At 47.6% G+C, this 14,611-nt stretch overlaps 1 long non-coding RNA gene across 1 annotated transcript; it reads right to left on the bottom strand.

The window, feature by feature from the left end:
- Positions 1–8,379: 8,379 nt before the first annotated feature.
- Positions 8,380–13,043, bottom strand: LOC106782129 (uncharacterized). The gene is made up of 3 exons (XR_001378971.3): positions 12,896–13,043; positions 8,960–9,097; positions 8,380–8,622 (listed from the first exon to the last, which is right to left on the bottom strand). It is a non-coding gene; the product is annotated as an uncharacterized lncRNA (long non-coding RNA).
- Positions 13,044–14,611: the final 1,568 nt, after the last annotated feature.

Below are 14,611 nucleotides of genomic sequence, written 5' to 3' on the forward strand. Positions count from 1 at the left end.
GGGTAACGGGGCCACCTGGGACCAAACCCTTTAAGGGAGGCAATTAGGGCAGAAGAGAAGGAATGGAGCAAACCTGAGGCCTGCCTAGGCTCCGTGGAGAGACCACCTTCTTCCCTCACCTGGAGAGACCTGGATGGAGGGCGGCATGACCTGCCTGCCTTCTCAGGATCCAGATGGTACAGGGGAGAGCCTGAGCAGACTAGTTTTTGGATTAGCTATACACTCCAGACCAAGTCACCTCACGTCTCTGAGTGTTTCCTCATCTGTAAAATGGGGACTATGGGTGGGAAGGGGCAGAAGCCCTAACTGAAACCGGCTTAGGCAAAAAGGACAAGAAAATGACTCACGCACTCCAAGACGGGTTAACAACTAAATACCGGAGGGCGAGGGGTGCAGACTGGGACCTGGATCTGGTCTGCCACCTGGATGGCCTCACAGCTTCCACTGGCGCTCTGCCCTCCTTCCCTGTGACACATTCCTCACTGTACACTGGCTCCCTCCTGTGGAGACACAGGAGATCGGAAGGAGGCAGGAGGATCTCTCCTTTCTCCCCTCAGGGAACGGTCCAAAGTGCAGAGCACAGGTCTGTTGAGATGTCCTCTGTGACAGAGCAAAGAGCTCTGTTCTCTTGTGAAACAGTGGACTGCTCAGGAATGCTCTCACTACCTTGTATTTGCTCTCCTCCTTTTTCTGCCTAATCGCCTTTCCCCCCTCACTTTTGTGCCCTAGGATGCACTCTGAACAAAGCCTTCGGGCATAAGCCCTGCCATGGGCTCTGTTTTTTAGAGAAACCTGGGATAATAAGCAGCGTGACCTTGAATATACTACTTAACCTCTCTGTGCTTCAGTGTTCTCATCTGTTAAATGGAGTGATAATAATTCCTATCTCAGAGAGTTGTGGTGAGTTAAATACACAGAAGCCCTTAGAGCAGTGTGGAAGCTTTCAATAAGAGTCAGTGTGGAGAATTTTTATTGCCCTGGGACCCGAGCGAGCTCTCTACACTGGTACAGGGTGGATCTTCATGAGAAGAATGGAGGTTTGGACGACTTTCTCCTGGGCTCTTGTCAGGGACAGAGCTTCGTGACTGAGGATGCCTGCTGCCACCCAGGCCACACCCTCTGTGGGCTGGCTGCCCTTGAAGTTGGAGAGTGGGCATGGCTTGGTTTTAGCCTGCATGACCCTAGCTGTGGCCTTCCTGCCTCAGAACCTCAGTTTCCTTGTCTGTGAAGTGACTACATTGACACGCACACCTGTGTCTAGGAGCCTCACCTGGGCAGAGGCTAAGGGTGCTCCAAAAGTTTAATTATTCCAAAACACTGCGAGCACTTACGTCAGGTGAGGTCGGTGAATGTCAGACCTGATGGGCCTGGAGACCACTTCCTCCAGCCCTCTGCTCCCATTGCAGAGGAGAAAACAGGCCCAGAGAGGAAACAGCCTGGCCAATGTGATGGAAAGGGCTTGTGGCATCGGACAGCGACAGAGGAGTGTACCGGGAGGAGGGGTACACAAGTCCCTCTCTCTGAGCCTCGGAGCTGGCTGGGGAATACCTTCCTCTGGCACAGACCGCCAGTATCAGGGAGCCTGGGGTGGGGATTCTGCTCTGAGTCTGGGGACCTCTCCAGCTTCTGCTTGTGCTGTTGCCTCTGTGACCTCCCCAGGGCATGGCTGGGAATGGGGAACATGGACAACCAGCCAGGACCCCAGAGTGCTGACGAGTGGCCCAGGCAGCAAGGATCCAGGGCCAAGGCTGGCTGGGGCAGGTCAGTGCTACTCATCACGGGGGCTGGACATCCAAGCATGGAGCATGTGCTCCCTGCTCAAACCCCGTGTCCTACTGAATGACAAACCTCTAAGGCCAGGCATCTTTAGCAGAACCAGGCTGAGGCTTTCTCAGATTCTAGCTGACCCTTTCCTTTCCCAGCCCCTGCTCTTTCATGTCCAGAGGGCACTAGTTGGGAAGAAATAAAGTGCCCAGATAAGTCCACTCTCAGGTATGTGTGGCTCCTTCCTAGCCTAATGGTGCTGGGAGCCTGTCCTTCTAAAACAAGGGAGGAGGGGAGGTTGCCCTGGTGCCACATGTGCCCCGAGCCACGCCAGGCATCCACATCCCAGGTTCATGTGTGCCTCAGGACAGCCCTGCCAGGAGGCATTATTAGAACCCCATCATGCCGATAGGGACTCTGAGAGGGCTGGGACATGCTGAGGCCCCACAGCCAGCCATTATAGATGTGGGACAAGAGCCCAGCTTGTCTGACCTCTGACCTTGTCCTCCGTCCCCAGGGCCGAGGGCCCGCCAAACTGTGGGCAAGAGTTCGGAGGAACCATCTGCAGCCAGAGGATGATGAGGGCATGTGGAAGCTGCACTGGCTCTGGGCAGGGGGTCTTCCCTGCTTGCTCTCCAGGAGCTCAGCAGTTCTCAAGGGCCTCCCATAATGCAGGGGACAGTCGCAGCTGAATGAATCGGCACGCTTTCCTGTAGTGTTGCTCAAGATTAAAAAAAACTCCTTTTCTTTTCCCACACAGGAATCTGATCACCCCAGTAGACCACTCTTGCCTGGCAGGCCTTTAGGAGCTCCTTTCTTTATCGAGGTCTCCCTGAGGCAGAACCCAGACAGACCCTCAAACCTCCCCTCCAAGAAGGCATGGGGGAAAGAGCCCCCGACCCTGGCTGATTGGGAACAGCTGGAGTCAGCCGTGATCGGCCTGTTTTGAGGACCCCTGGATCACAGAAGAGCCATCTCATCCCCAGGGACCTTCTCAGCATTTATAACTGACTTCTCTTAGGGCTTTGCCACCATTCAAAGGCACATGCACACTGCAGGCCCTGGGAGGCTAAAGAATGTGAAGGGGCAGAGGGGTGGGGAGCCCGGATAGAGAGGCCGGACATCCCCCTGCCTCTCCTCACTCCAGGCTTCTCACACTCACCTCCTCTGGGAAGCCTTCCTGGATAACCCTACATTTTCCAACTTTCTTTGGTATATTTCGTGTAGACTTTATCCCTGCCACTGAGAGCTAAACTGCCACTTCTGCTCAGCCTGGGGCCATGGGAGCCTGCTTTTCTTGCTGGCTCCAAGGGTCCAGTCACACACTCAGCTAGATGATTGCAAATAAACATGGCCATGTGTTCATTCCTTCATCCCTTCAATGCAGATCAACGAACACCTGTGACTGTACCAGGTGGACGTTTTAGGGGCACAGGGGTAACCCTGGTCTACTTGTAAGGAGTTACAGCCCAGCTAGGAGGGGAGTCTTGGACACCAATAACAATTTTAAATCAAGCCTTTATGTATTCCAGGCTCTGTGCCCAAGTGTTTTATGTACATTCTCTGGCTTAATCTTCATACAACCTTATAAAACCATCTTTCTTATTATTTTTAATTTTTATTATTATTTTGTAGACGATATTTTATAGACTGACACACAGACATTAACTTGCCTGAGGCCACACAAGTAGCAGATGATAGAGCCAGGCTTGGAGCCCGAGCAGCGACGCCTGTCAGAGCCGTCATCTGTGTGTGTGACTCCCATTTGTTCATTTTTGCTTTCGTTGCCTTTTCTTTTGGTGTCAAAGCCATAAATTCATTTCCAAGACCGAGGGCAAGGAGCTTACCCCCTATGTTTTCTTCTCGGAGTTTTTACAGTTTCAAGTCTTCCACTCAAGTCTTTAATCATTTCGAGTTAATTTTTGTGTGTGGTGTTAAGATAGTGGTCCAGTTTAATTCTCTTGCATGTGGCTGTCCAGTTTTCCCAACACCATTTATGGAAGAGACTGTCTTTTCCTCATGGTATATTCTTGCCTCCTCTGTTATAAATTAATTGATCACATATACATGGGTTTACTTCTGGGTTCTCTATTCTGTTCCATTGATCAACATGTCTGTTTTTATGCCAATATCATACTGCTTTGATTACTATAGCTTTGTAATGTCATTTCAGATTTCTGGCCTCCAGAACTGGAAGAGAATAAATGTACATTGTTTTAAGCCACTAACTTTGTGGCAATTTGTTACAGCAGCCACAAAAATGAATAGATGGCTCTAGGCTGAGCACAGTGTGGGGCACTGAGACTCTCAGCAACATTGTCCCATTGGCATTTTAGAAAGCTGGATTTAATCCCACAAATATTTACTGAGTAGCTTCCGCATACCAGGCACGTTGCTGAGCCACAGGGAGATAGTGGCAAAAGAGAGAGACACAGCCCCTGCCCTGGGTGGAGCTACGGTGTCATCAGAGGTCACTCTAGCCCCCATGTTGGGTTAGACACCAGTGCAAGATGAGCATATTATCACTAACTGACAGCCTGAACAGAACCAGTTCCCAACTGGCAGCTGCAGGGCCTTTGCTTAACTGAAAAGACAGTTATCTGAACAGCTCTGAAGATAGCACGTCTCAGCAGAAGTGCCAGAGCCAGCCGGGGCAGCCATTTGGCTGCAGCAAGTCTGTACTTGCTGCTGCCCAAAGCCCTTTCTCCACTGTGCAACCTGAGAGTCTCATGGGCAACAAGGAGGGGGGTGGCCCACAGTGGATTTCTCAAAGCACCAAGTAGGAGCCTCCACTGGCTGGGGGAGTGTGTCAGGGGAAGGCACAAGGGGCGAAGAAGTGCCACTCCCAATCCACTAGCAATTCCACTCCTAGGGGTATATTCAGCAGAAGTATAAACATACATGTGCCAAAAAACATCCTCTAGAATGCTCGTGGCAGCCCCAAACTGGAAACAACCCAAACGCCTGACAACAGTAGATTGACAGCTAAAGTGTGGCATATTCACACGATGGAACACTGAACAGCAATGTGGATGAATGAACTATTGTTAAACCCAGGAACACTGATGATTCTTACCAACTTAATATTGAGCAAAAGAAACCTGACACAAAAGAATACCTATTACATGACTTCATTTATGTCAGACAACTTTTTAAATAAAATGTTCATAAAGAGGCAAAATGAATCTACATGTGAGAAGTCAGGATAGGGGTTGCCCTAGTTGCAGGGGAGTGTGTAGTGATTGGGAGGTGGCACAGGGGGCCTCCGGAGTGTTGGTAATGTTCTAATTCTGGACAGGGGTAAAACAGGAGTGTTCACTGTGTGATAATTCATTGAGCTGTATACTCCTGATCTATTTTATATGTGTACATTATTTTGCAATGATAAGTTTATTTTAAAAGTTATGAATGAGGGGCTGGCCCTGTGGCTGAGTGGTTGGGTTCGTGTGCTCTGCTTCAGTGGCCCAGGGTTTTGCCAGTTTGGATCCTGGGCACAGACCTAGCACTGCTCATCAAGCCACGCTGAGGCGGCGTCCCTCATGCCACAACTAGAAGGACCCACAACTAAAATATACAACTATGTACTGGGGAGTTTTGGGGAGGAGAAGGAAAAATAAAAATAAAAATAAATAAAAATTTTTAAAAAGTTATGAATGAGCATATGCAGTGACTAGGGTATTTTGGTGGCTATATGACATGGAGGACATTGGCTGGGAGTTAGAAGGCCCGGGTTCCGGCCTTAACCTGCCTGAACTAAGATGCTACGGGACCCAACCTGTGGCCCCCTTTTGGGTCCCAGTTTCCTCATCCAAAAATTGGGAAGGCATTTATGCGGATTGTATGATTTTTGCAGAAACGTAGCAAACTGCTTGAACTGTAGCTAACCTGACTCCTCATATATATATATTAAAAAAAAAAAGGAAGAGTCCAAGACTTTGTTGGAACTGGAGATGTTTTCCTATTTCCTTGTTAGAGTGGTCATGCAAGGATTTGGTTCCATTTCCAGTGGCCCAGTTATCTGACCTTGGCCGCAGAGGCAGGTGTGTGGTGGACTGGAAAGAACACAGGGGGTTTTGGGATCCTTCTGTCTGGGTTAGAGTTCTGGCAGGGTCCCCGTCTTAGTAGTGTGTGAATTTGGTTGAGCTACTTCACCTCTCTGAGTTTCAGTGTCCTCACTGGTAAATAAAGGCAATTGTACCCACTCTGCTGGGCAGGTGTGAAGATTAGAAGTGAAAAGTGCCCAGCTGTTGGTAGGCACAGCTGCTTTCCCTATACCTGGTGGGGTCCCTAAGTTAGATAGGTCTCCTGCTGGACCAGGCCAAAGAAGACATCTGATCAGTCTGACAATTTGCTGATCCAAACTAAACAAAGAAAATAGAGGTGGCCAGGGAGCCCTTGGAGAGCAGAGCCCTCCTTTACAGGTGGTGCAGAGACTGCATCCTGAGGGCCTTGCCTTACCCAGGGGAACTCAGGCCTGCCCCTGCCTTGAGGCCCTGGGAGGCTGGGGCTGGAGGAAGGATCAGAGTAGGGGGCAGAGCACAAGCTAGTGTTCTGGGTGCCCGTCTTCAACCCCCCTGTGTAGCCCTCCTAGAGCCTTGTTGATGTGCTAACAGCAAGCACCAGGAGGTCTAACCTTTCATTCTGTGCCCCACTCTATAAGGGGCTGTCGACAAACAGGACTCCGAGGAAGGGTCCTGGAGAATGGGGAAGGACCTTGACGTATGAGGGACAGCTGGAGAAACTGCTGGGGTGGGGGCAGTGTAGCTCAGAGAAGATGACTCTAGGGGCCTAGGATCACTGCTTTTGCTAATCAAATGGGTTCTCTGAATTTCCTGACCTGTGTGGAGACTAGTGTTTCCTCTACTTTGACTCTCAGAGAATCCAAATCTGCTTATTCCTAATGACTTTTTTCTAATTATATACACACATACACACAAACATACATATACATATGTTCATACAAAAACAATTGAAACATATAGAAAAGCAAACTAAGAAAATAAAATCGTTATCTTCTGGAGATAGCGATTGTTGGTATTTTTGTGTATATCCTTCAGATTTAGATACATAATGACCGAATATATTCTTTCAGTCAGTTTTTGGTGGCAGGCAACAGAAACTGGCTCTGACGACCTATATTAGTTAAAGTGCAGTTAGCTGCTGTGTTAGGAAAATCCCAAAATTGCAATAGCTTTATACAGCACAGATTTATTTCTTGCTTCCATAAAGCCCCAGACAGCTGTTCCTGGTGAGTGTGGGTGGCTCCACCATTCAACACATGGCTCCCTCAGTCACCAGTCAACATGCAGCCAGCAGACAGAAGAAGAGAGAGTGAAGGATTATACAGGAGGATTTTGTGGGCCTGAAGTGCTGTCCACATCATCCCTTCACTTTCCATTAGTCAGAATTCAGTGACATGGCCACACCTAACAGGAAGACTGTTGGAGGACTGGTAGAATTGACAGGATGCTGGGGCACTGGCCTTTAGACTGAGCAGTCCTCCAGGTGTTCCAGGAAACCAAGAAGCAGAAAGTAACAAACATGTCAACTGCCTTGTAGCCAGGCAGGCAGGCCACCACTGCTCCACCTCCATCACAGCTGCCAAGAATTCTTCCTTAGCTCCTAGGCTCACTCTCTTGAGATCCAGCATGCTAGAAGAGAGCATCTGATTGATGAAGCCCAAGCAACGCCCTCATCCCTGGCTTCACCAGGGCCAGGAGAGGCTGAATCTGGCCCTATAACCCCAACATGGGGGGAGGCAGGCTTTTCCTTCTGCCGGGGTCGCTCCATTCCCTCCCCAAGGAGAGACAATTCTCTGAAGGACATTGGGAAAGAGGATTGGTGTGGACAGTCAACAACACAATCCCTTATGCTATGTATTTCACTGGACTGTGTTACCAGGCTGGGACCCTGTCGTTTATGTCAGTCCTACTCCACTTGGCTCTTCTTCCTACGTCAGGGGCCAGAGCCATTCCAGGGTTTGTACAGCAATGGAGGGAAGTCAGAGCAGATCTGGTAAATGGAACTGCCTGGAAGCCTCAGGGAAAAAAGACATGTGGAGTCCAAGATGACTCAGAGCAGCAAAGTCTTGCCAAGCTTTCTATGTGTCAAGCCCCCCAAGACATAAGAACAACTTCCCCAGTCCTCCTCCATCACCAAAACAACCCACAGCCCATAAAAAGCAGCAAGAGGCATAGAAAAGAAAAAGCCTACAAACGTACATTTCACCTCCTATTCCCCAATTTGGAGGTGTTATGTCTTTAGGGGACCTCCCTCCATGATTTCCTGGGTCCCTGACACATCCTAATTGGCATTTGAAACAATAAGTACATAAAAAGGTGCTCAGCATGGTTGGTTCTCAGGGAAATGCAAATTAAAACCACAAGATATGAGTACACATGCACCAGTAAGGACTGAAATTAAAAAGACTGATAAAACCTAGTGTTGACGAAGATACAGAGCAACTGGAACTCACACAAACTGCCGGTGGAAGTATACAATTGTACAACCACGATGGAAAATTTTTAGCAGTTAAACATATACCTGTTCCATGACCCAGTAAGTCCACTCCCGAGCATTCACCGATGAGAAATAAAACCACATAGTCACACAAAGATTTGTACAGTAGCTTTATTTATGATAGACTAAAACAGGAAAGGGCAAACGTCCATCAGGAGAATGGATGAGCTGTGCTCTATTCATACAACAGAATACTTCTCATCAATACAAATGAACTACTCATATGCACACGGCCATAGATAAATCTCAAAAACATATGATGACCAAAAGTAACCAGACCAAAACAATACATACTGTATGGTCCCATGGACATGGAGGTCAACAACAGGCAAACTCAACCTGTGGAGATAGAACTCAGAATAATGAGGAAACGTTCTGGGGTGATGGAAATATTCCATGTCTTGATCTGGGTGATGGACACATGGGTATACACATGTAAAAAGTCACCTAGCAGTCCACTTAAGTTTTGTGCATTTTACTGTGTTTTACATTTTACTAAATTACTATGTAATTTATACTTTATTAAAGTACTATGAAAATCTAAAAACTAAAAAGTTTGGCCTCTTTTTGGCTTACAGTGGTCCCTTCCCCGAGTCTGACCCCCAGGTCTGACCCCTGGCTTCTGGGTGTGTAGGGATTTGTTCTTTGTGGATGCTGGGAGTGGGACTGGACCCACCTTCGGGGTGCCCGTCATCTGGCCCCTGCTGGCCCTGCTGGCCTCCTTTTGCGAGGCTTGCAGCAGGGGATGTGGCACTCTCTCCACAGCACAGCGACCAGCAGTTTCCTTGTTGACTCTGCCTTTCCTGGTCCTCACCTGCAAAAAATGGTATCACACTGCTGTTTTAATATGCATTTCTTGGATGAGTAGTGAGGTTGAACTTCTAAATTTACTGGTCATTTTTATTTCTTTGTTTAGAGCCTGATGTTTTGAGGGCCCTGTTCCACTTGTCAGCTAACCAGAAAGGAAAGATATACTTCTGCCAAGCAACCATTTCTAAAGGATCTTTTTTTGCAGCAAGATTCTGCTCTTCTTTCTTCTGTGCTTCTCCCAGGAGGGAGTATCTTTGTAGAGGATATTTTTTTTTTGTAATTACAACAATAATAATAACAATAATAAACAGAACCAGATAATCATCAAGGGTAGGTAAAACAGGCTCAAATTCGACAGCCTGTAGCACTCCAGAGCTCTGCCCACAATTTCTGCGCCTTTCCAGAGGCTGAGAAGCCTGTGGCCTCCTCTGAATATGCTCAGCCCCTCCTTCCAGGTCTACCCTATGCCATATACACACACACAAACACACACACACTCACACATGCTGCCAAATGTTGGTGCATTTAGCACACTGAAGACGGGGCGGGTGGAGGTAAGGAGATGGAGGAGCTGACAGCTCACCTCATCCAAGCTGCTCTTCATCTCACCAGCTCTTCTCCCTCCTCCCTTCTCATCTGCCTCCACACTCCTTCCTCAAAGCAAAAATCCCTCCCCCATGGCACACCAAGCAATTTAGCCATCAACATTCAAGGCCCTGCCCTTAGAATTGCAAACACCTCTCTAAACTGCTTATCAATGTATTTTTCCAAAGATGGTTCCCATTCTAGGAACAACTCAAAGCCAGCTACTTAGATGTATATGTTTCTTTAAATGTTACTTCACCATCATCATAACAGCATTGTGGTGTCTCTCTGCCCCTGAACAGATTCCAGGCTTGTTCTCCCAACCTCCGGAGCTGGTGAACAGCACTGCGCTATTCTGACAGTGCAAATAAGAGTTCTGAGTGGGACTTGCAGCCAAGAAGGATAAGCTGGGTTCAGACCATGGAGAAACTTCAATGCCAAGGGAAAGAATTTGGATTTGATTATTCTATTCAGGGATTTATCAAAGGTGTTAGTGCGGGGCTGTGACTTGAAGAGAACTGGGCTTCTGAAAATTTCATAATCTGGCTTCTGCTTAAGTAACTGGCATAGAAAGAGAGTGATTAGAGGGGCTAGGCAAGGATGATGAGGGCTTGTCTTAAGGCAGGGGACAGATCTGGGAGACTTCTGAGGAATATCCACAGCCTTCGGTAGTGGGGAAGGAGCGAGAGAGGATGAGATGAAGTATCCTTATAAGGGTGAAGCCAACTCCTCCCTCCTGGTCTGGAATAGTCTGTAATTTGCTAGGAACAATTTAACATGGACCATTACTGCTGAGACAGGACCAGCCAAAGCCTGGAAAGATGTGAAGAAACCATTAAATAAGTGTAGCATTTACGAGATACACAGGGCATCCTAGAACAGTGACGTCATTAAGGTGTCTCAGCTCAATGTCCCTGGAGAAGGGAAAGATGTTTCAGCCTTCCATCTTACTGGGCTTTTTTGTATTTCCAAATGTGATACTTCTAGGCAGATGCATTTACAGAGCTCTTTGCGTCAAATAACAACATTGGCCAACATTTATTTCATGTTGTGCCAAGCACTGTCCTAAGGCTTTTTTTATTGTATAATTCATATATGTTTGTGTGTGTAATCATATATATAATGTTATATACTCCTCACAGCCCTACAAAGTAAGCATTATTTTACAGATGAGAAATTGAGGCAAAGAAGTTAAACAACTTGCCCAAGGTCACACAGCAAGGAACTGGCAGAACCAGCATCACACCCAAGGGTGCTAATGAGTTTATTTCCTGGAAAGAACCAAACTAGGAGACAGTAGAACGGGCTTCTGGCCCCAGCTCAGCTGCAGCCATTCCAAGCTTGGGTGGGTCATCTTTCAAATGTACACTCACTCATGAGGACACTTTGGGGAGTGGTGGATATGTTCACTACCTTGATTAAGGTGATGGTTTCAAGCGTATATGCATATATCAAACCTTATCAAATGGTACACTTTAAATACGTGCAATTCATTGTCAATTATCTCAACAAAGCTGTTTTTAAAAACTGATAACAATTATACAATGAAATTAAAATATTTGTAATATTTCTACAGCAACTCATTTATCTTATGTCACCCCATTACAATGTGTGGGCATGATGCATAAAATTCATCATTTATTTCTGAATCTAAGAATTGCTTTGAGAATTTTGCTACGCCTCAGAAGAGCAAAGTGTCTCCAAATTAAGACTAAGAGCTACAATGACTCAAGAAATGTTTCATAATCTGGCATTACTGAAAATAGAACTCAAAGTATGCAACATTGCTGTTTATAACAACATAGTGATTTTGCTGAAATAAAGTAAAAAAAAGAAATGGAATATATGGAATTTATGGAACATAAATATACTACAATTTTTTTAAGTGCACTGCTTAAAGCCATTTCGGGTCTTCTTGGCTCCCTAAAGACTCCAGCTCTGCCTAATGGTCCACACTCCACTCCATCTCTGTTCCAGAAAAACTGGTTCCTTTCTGGTTCCTGGAAGAGGCCAAGGTCTTCTACGCCTTGGGGCCTTCACGCATGCTGTTGCCTGTGCCTGCAACTCTCTAACGCTGGCCCTGCATGGCAGGCTCCTTCTCAACCCCCAGGTTTCAACATAATCACACACACACACACAACTCCCTGACCACCCAGAACTCCATAGAATAGTTTTCCTTTGTGGCTGTCATCACAGTGCATAGCTAGAGGTTTATTTCCTGGTTGGTCCACGTGAGCCCTGTGCAGGCAAGAGTGCAGTCTGTTCCCCTGTCTGTTGTCTGGTGTGCTCTAAAACCTCCCAAGGGGCTGGGACACAAAAGGTGCTTTATTGACATGCCCAAAGGATGAATGGATGTCTCCTCTCTGGGCTGTGTGACCTCATGAGATGGGTGGCCTGATGAGAAGCCCCCAGAATGCTGTCTGTAAAGTACAAATATGCACCAGGAAGGCCACTCCCTCCCTTTCTTAGTTCTTCCTCCACAAACAGAGGTACCCCGACCTTGGGTGGCAGCAGCTCTGGGTGAGGGCTGAGCTTCAGGAGGAAGTGGGCTCTTGGAGACCATGTCCTAACCCACAGAAACATTGCCAGAAGCTTGGGCTTTGTCTGCTAAAGCGAGGGGACAATAGTTAACTATGTCAATACGAGTCCATGGGTCCCGAGTGCTGACAACATAGGCCCGCTGGGGGATAGCCAGAGTGCTTGGATTCAGGTGTTTGGGCACAGCCAGCCTGTGAGCCCCTCAAGGGCAGGCGCTACCTGAATCCCGCACAGTACTGTGGGTGCCCAACCCCAAGCCAGGCACACAGCAGGTGTGCACCAACTATCTGTTGTGATGAAATCAATAAACTCCATCTTGTGAACACTGGTCCTCTGCTGGCATGTGTTAATCACTTTATGCACACTGTCTCCACTAATCTTTATAATAACCCCATGAAGTTGGTGTTCTTATCCCCATTTTATAGAGGGGGAAATTGAGGTTCAGAGAGAAGTAAAGTAATTTGCTCAAAGTCACACAGCCAGTGAGAGGCAGGAAAGCAGAAGTCCCTTGTGATACTGAAACAATGGCCTGGAGTAGCAATTGCTATTTTGGGGGCCAACAAATTAGCATCCTCTCATTGGAGAAACCCTGTGACCGCCCCTCAAAGCACTAGCTCCTCTATTCCTGGCCTCTCTGCCACCTGGGCACTGTCCCCTCTGCTCCTTTCCCCACTCTGACCTTTCATGGTTTGGCTCCTCTCCACATTCCTGCTTCTCCTCTTGCCTCTCTGATGGCTGTTCTTCTTCCTCCCACTTCCTAAAGGCAGATGGTCACCAGGGCTCCTCCTCAGGGCTTTCCTCCTCCCTCTACATCCTCTCTCTGGGCCACCCTGTCAACAACCTGGCCCCTCTAATCTGCATGGCCAGCTCAGACCTCTCCCAGCAGGTACGGACCCACCCAGCCCCTGATGACAGCTGCTGATTATCCCTCCCAGAATGTAGCTCCTGCTCTGAGACCTTCAAAGGCTCCCAGGGTCCATCAGAGGAGCAGGAAACTCCTCCCTAAGACATTCAGGGCTCCACTGTACCCATGTCGGTTTCTTGCCCAATTCAGCGCCTTCCTCCATCCTAGCACTGTGCTCTCTGCCTTTATTCTGCTGTCCCTTCAGCATGGCTTCCCTCCCGCTCACCTCTTCTCAACACAGTTCTCCCTTCCTGGTCTATGGCATCTGCCCCTCCTCCACAAGGTCCTTCTTGACTTCCCTCCCGTCGGATGTGGCTCTCCCTCTTCAGTAGACTCCAGGGAGAGCCTGTCCCAGGCCACCTTTGCAGAAGATATTTCTGTTCTTGCTTAGACTCTCCTTACCCTCAGATCACAGAGGGAGTCTGCCACGGGGAGTCAGGGACAATGCCCATCTTATGCCTTGTAGTTTTGCCTCTTCATCTAAAAGTCTCCTCAGCTGTAAAGTGAGGTGGTGGAATTGGATCAGTATCTCCCTGATTTCAGTCATTCAAGTACCACCATTGTTGCTTTATCATTGTACCACCTGTATTATCATATACTTATAAGCATTATTTACCTTATTTATGTACTCCTTTCTTAACCTATAAAAAAGGAAACTTTACATTGCTTACTGTGACTGGAAAACCAATGCCACTTGCAATAAGGGTTGCAATAAAGAAAAGGGAACCATGAAAATAAACACATAACTGATAAAGTAAGAAATGTCTGTGTACAGCCTCAGATGCTCCCATGTATAATTCTGGGAAACAACGTACTAGATCATCAAAGCCTTTGTCCAAGGGAAACCACTAGATACAGTGGGTAAGGACAGGCTTCCATCAGTAACGCACTATTGCAACATGGAAAAGAGTCCAGCGTGAACCGAACCCAACTTCAATTTGTACAGAAATAACTGGGTGTTTTAAAGGAAGACTGAGGGAGTCGGGAGGGGGGTCAGTGGGGCTCAGTGGAGTCAGGGAATTGAGAATCACAAAGACTTGGTCAGTGCAAATGTGGTTAGGCCAGCTGTCTGCTAGCTGGCAAACAGTGAAGTTAGGACTCTATCCTCCCACAGAGCCTGGGAGACAGATGCCCGATGCTCAGGTGCTGGCTGAAAAAAACAGGAAAAGTTTTTGGCAGCCTTGAATTTTCTCAGGCAAGCATTTTAAGGGACAGCTAGAGTCATCTTAGGGATGTGGCCTCAAGCTGTCAGAAAGTATGCTAATGTTTGTTCAAGTCTTTATAGGCCAAGGTTGAGGCCTAGTCCAGAAGAGGGCTCAGAGGGGTCTGGCTAGAGTTTGATAAAGGAGAGAATCTTTGTCAGCCTCTTTAGCCTAGGTGAGAGTTAAAAAAAAAAAAAAAGCATCGACATGTGTTGAGACTCCATGCTGGGTGCTTCCCAAGGTCAGGAAGCAGAAACTGTCAGTATCATCCCCATCAAAAGGCTGAGGA

This window comes from Equus caballus, chromosome 1, assembly GCF_041296265.1.
Source record: "Equus caballus isolate H_3958 breed thoroughbred chromosome 1, TB-T2T, whole genome shotgun sequence".
NCBI classification, from domain to species: Eukaryota; Metazoa; Chordata; class Mammalia; order Perissodactyla; family Equidae; genus Equus; species Equus caballus.